The sequence below is a fragment of the Hoplias malabaricus genome, chromosome 9, assembly GCF_029633855.1.
Source record: "Hoplias malabaricus isolate fHopMal1 chromosome 9, fHopMal1.hap1, whole genome shotgun sequence".
In the NCBI taxonomy this organism is placed as follows: domain Eukaryota; kingdom Metazoa; phylum Chordata; class Actinopteri; order Characiformes; family Erythrinidae; genus Hoplias; species Hoplias malabaricus.
Window position 1 is genome coordinate 32263998 of NC_089808.1, and position 5405 is coordinate 32269402.

Sequence of the window (5405 nt, forward strand, 5' to 3'; positions counted from 1 at the left end):
GGAATTCCAGGGAAAAGACATGTTCTTGACGGCTCCTTGTAATACTAATGTAACCTTCTGCATCAATGGAGTCTTCACATATATGCCATGGGTACTGATGCACTCCCATGCCATCCAAAAAGCTGAAGTGTGGAGTTTTCTGACCACAGAACACGTTTCCACTTTTTGTCCATCTCAGATGATTGTGGGCCCAGAGAACTTGCTGGCATTTCTGTGCAAAATGAATACGGGGTTTGTTCTTGGTATAATTTCATGTTGCATTTCCTGATGCAGTTGTGGAATGTACGGAAAATGATTTTCCAAATTCCAGAGCCCTTGTGGCTATAACTATAGCATGACATTTTCTCAAACAATACCCCCTGAGGGCCTGATTATCACATATTTTCACCTGCAGTTTCCGCCCTTGGCCTTTATGCAAGATTTCCCGACTCCCTGAAAATGTTCATGATACTGTTAAACTTACATGGTGAAAGACCTACATTTTTGCAGTCTTTTATTGAAAATATGCTGTTCCAGGTCTCTCATATTTTGCCATAATGTAATGAGCAATGGCCTATTTTCATTTGCGAAATCTATTCCTTTGTTTATTGCTGGTTTTTATTTTTTATATATTTACCCAATTAGAGTGTAATGCTTCCGGAGTGTGGCATGATTTTCCTTTATAATGTTCATTCATATCTGGCCCTCACTGATACTTCAGCCTCAGCTTGGGAGATCTGAAATGAACAACTGGCTTTACACTCTGGTAAGATTAGCCCCATCACAGTGTGCTCAATGCTAGCTAGCACAGTAATTTGTCAGCTGATGTGACAGATCTGGGCAGTTGGCGTTCTTTTCGAGTGCATGGATTTAGAGGCAGCTTGAAAAGAGGACATGTCTTAAAAATGTGCCTAGAAGGAATCAATGCACTCACCCTTGGTTGATGATACAGTGTGACTTGAGAAGTGTGTGGTGGAATGTGGTGGAATTGGTGACAACTAAATTAGGGGGTAAATGGTAAATCTTTGTGTATTATAACACCAAAAAAGTGAATTCTCACAAACAAATGAGATGATTGTTTATTTAAAGCTGTTGTCCACAAAGCCAATATTTTGGTGTTCAGGCTATTCTAGGCCAACACTTAGCACTGCTTTACTTCAGCACTTTGGCAGTAGTGAATGATGTGATGCTAACTAAGGACAATGCATACAATTGCTTATCTCACAAGCACATGACATAGCAGCTTAACATCTTAACATGTGGGTTCTCTGCTTCCTTCAGGCCGATACTGGCCTCGCTCATCTGAAAACATGACCTTTACCTAGTTTATGTTCCTGTAAGCACAATTCATCATACAATTCAATATAAAAGACAAAATGTTATGTTCAGTATAGTCTTTAATCATACTGTTTATTGATTACTCTGCACGAGCTGATGGGGAAAAATACTTTTTAATTAGTAATATTATTTATTTCTTTTAATTACCCCCCGAACTATAAGCGACTGAAGGAATTATCAGACTAATTAGTTATAATTTCCTATTTGTATTCAATAAAAACACAATGGTGTGTGTTTTAGTTAAAGGTGTATTTAACATATATATAGTATCACAACATTTTTCGCTAGATAGTAAATATCACTCATTCCTTCATATGGAAAAGCAGTTCAAAAAAACAATAATAAATCAGGCAGTGCTTGCGCTTGTTGTAATAGGAAACATGTTACCATTCAATAGCCTGATATCAATACAGACAAATATTCTTATTTTTATTATTTTACCTGAAAGACTTGATAATTCTGCAGTTTGGCAATCCACAAGAAATCTAAGTTCTTTTCTGAACGTTCCCACTAGACATTATGTTCATCACATAGACAGTAACCTTTTGTAATGTGGTTGAATGGCTCCATGCTGAGGCATGTTCAGGCTTAACCGAAATTGTCAAGATTCACTTCAGCGACTAAAGTAATGAGAAGATGGGATTGACATTGTTCTGTGTTTGTTGTGTCCCCCAAAAATCATGTAGCAAAAAGCTCTGTGATAATATAGCCTTTGTTTGAAATTGCTGATAATGTATCTCTACATACTTCACATCTCAAGTGGAATAAATTAATTCAGGAATGAAATAATAAAACACACATTATTTGGAAATGGTTATCTATGAATACAACACTCATAAAATGGGCTTTACAGTGTTTAAATTTCTTACTGATTTTGATTTCTGAAGAGCTGGGTGTGTTCAAGCACAGTGAAACATAGTGAAATATATTTATTGAACACAATTCTATGTAAATGCAGTAAAGGGAAACATTGGATCTAGGGACAGAAGGAAACTTGCTATCTATCTATCCCTCTATATAAACAAATTGTGTCCAAACACACCCTGGGGAGAAATTTTATTCTGAAATTAAACCACATATTACATGTGTTCATCAAATCAGAATCAGGTTTCCAATAATAGCATTCTCTACACGGGGACAAATCCTGCATGATTATACAAACAAATTAATTCAAAGTCATCAAGTGTGAAATTGTAGAGAAAGGTATATCTGTTGAGTCAGAATTGTCCATAAAAGGAACCATGTGTATGAAGTGTCTAAACAACCTTGCATTAAACTAGTTTACCACTTTTTTAGGAAAGAGTCCTGAAAGTTTTACATCTTAAAGCGAATCGATTGTCCCCATTCATGTGTGTTCATTGAGCCTTATTTATTTAGGAAGCTGGAGTTGAATTCCTCATTTATTGCTCTGTTCCAGATGGCGTAACATTTCCCTGAACTCCATTTAAAGTGGGATGAGATTAATTCCTTGCAGATTCCACCATTTTCGAGATATCTGAATCATGCAGAATATGCCTCTTCCCCTGAAGGGCCTATACATCACCAGCAGCCCACTGTACATCACACAGGACCCTGTCACACAGAGGCTGCCGACTTCTTGTCAGAGATGCCATGATTGAATTGTTCCATCGTTCAGTCACCGGAGGGGCCATTACTTCAAATTAGCATACAAATTCAAACCAGGACAGATGGATTTGTCACATTCCAGTCGACGGCATCATCTTCGAGATTGGCTCCACTAGCACTACGTGATGGAGATAAGACACCTGTCTCGCCTCCATTCAGGGCAACTGCTGGAAGAAGGTTAGAGGATGTGCAGAGAAACGCAGAGGTGTCTGCAACAAACACCCCCCCAAACCTGAGAGAACAACGCTACAACTTGATTGAGGGTTTTTGCAAGGAGGGCAAACGGGCTTCAAGTGCTGACCAAATTCTGATTGCCGTCTGGCTGATGGGGCCATGTCAGTGACTGTCAGGATTTGAAGTTGGTGGCTTGTTGGCTGATGCTGCATTCTTGAGTGTAAGCACATGTATAAATTTCAAAACCCTGTCAAAGAAATGTCGTGCCTCTTTCAAACATCATTACACAACAAACTGGTGGAAAAAATCTGGCAACTCAAGACTTCCTCAGGGCGAATATAGTTCTGTTTGTGTGGGTCCTGTTTGGATCTTTGAATTTGATCTGATCTCATCAAAAAGCCAATTTCTATAAAGTATGACATTTCAGTAATTTAATCAGATTTTCCAGCCAGATCCGAGGAAGGACAGAAATTGTTTAAAATGTGCCATTTATCTTGACAACTTGACCATAAACTGTTAAGTAATACATTGAATTCTTTGCTTTCCATAGGGCAGTAGTCGTGCATATTCTCATAAGTAACATAATAAATAATGGAATCAAGAAAAATATATTTTGTAATTAAAAAGGCCAGGATCAATTGAAAGTCCTGAGTATGACAAAACCTCCCTCTGCCCTCAGGATCAATCCCACATAATTTACCCATCAGCTCAAACTAATGTGTTTTCTATTGGCTTTAGAGGGACTTGCGTTCCAGCCCAGTTTCATGGTCGAGAGTGTACAGCCTTGTCGTTAAGTACTCTGTGCTCAGAGCTTTCTTCCAAACAGTCGCTAAAAGATCAAAACAAACATGCTAATCTTCCGCTTTTGCATATGACACACGCGGTAGCCTTGATGTGCAACTCCCACCGCAGCAGAAAGGCAATTTTTCACTGCCTCTCTTCTCCTGTTCGCTAAAGACAGACAGAGCCGAGCAGCACGAGTGGCCTTTCCTCTTCTGGTGACAGGCCTTTGAAACTTCAATTGGGGGCAAATGCTAACTTAAGGTCTCTTTTGAAGCTTCTGCGTCTCCCTCACGTGTTGCCTTGCAGAAGGCTCATCCCTTCTTTCTGCGTGTGATGCCATAGGTGAGGAATGGATTTGGTTTTCATCTACGGCTAATGGATTAACGCAGAGATAGAACAAAAAGAGCCCCTGGGTACCGTGATTAAATGTAATTTCCCTCCTAGCCCAAGTGCTGTATGAACACAGCGATGAAGCACGAATGCACAACTCTCAGGCTAAGGGGGAAAAGGCACTGAGATGGATTAGGCTTGATGCCTTCTCTAGGATTCTAAGAATACCCCAAATTAAAGAGAGACAAGTCAGAGAGCATTTACCAAACATTGAGTAGCACAAGCTATATGAAACTGCTGCAGTAAGCTTTACACGCAGCTGTGGATGCATATTAGTCTGAACTCTACAGGGAGGAATCAGCAGAGTTCTTTCAACTGTCAGGGGCAGAGTCAAAACGATGCCTTTGTGGAAGTCAGCAAAAAAGGAAAGAAATATGCTAAGATGCTAAAATACTACAATGAATGGGAAGAGCCAAAGGAGCTTTGGTCCACAGGGGGCCTCCACTCGACACATGGACTGGCCCCCAACCCAAAATCACTGCACTTCTCCAACGACCCTTGGCTGACCTATGCCTTGAGGAACAAGTCCTCAAGGACCTTCACTTCGGAGATGTCCCGCTGCCCAATTCCTGGTGGTTTCACGCTCTGGCTAACTCAGTATCCTTCATTTGGGGAGCTGACCCAGAGAATGAAGAGGCTCCTTAAGAACTTTCACCACAGGGTGCTGCCAACTTTCTTGAGCAGGAACAATTTACCTCCAGTGTACTTTTTCAAGGAGCTTACTTGACAAATCAGAAAAGTTGTCCAGCGACAATAGCAACAATTCTGGAAATGCAGGCTTTTGTAAAAGTTTGTGTTATCAGGACTGGATATAAAAAGAGGAGTAAACAGTGAAACCTTAAAAACACCATTCATGAGATGTCAAACCATTGAATACATCATCTCTTTCCAATTACCCATCTATTTTCACCTTCTATAAATAAATACTACTGAAACAGCTTTTTGTACAAGACGCATTATCCCGAGCGTTTATCCAACATTATCTAATATTTTCATCATATTTTGCACAACAAAACTAAAATTGTAGAAATGGTTTTCTGTTGAGGCCTGAGGACAAACAAGGCAGCTATTTGACAAAGGCATAGTCTGACGGATCAACCACAGCTGATATCAAT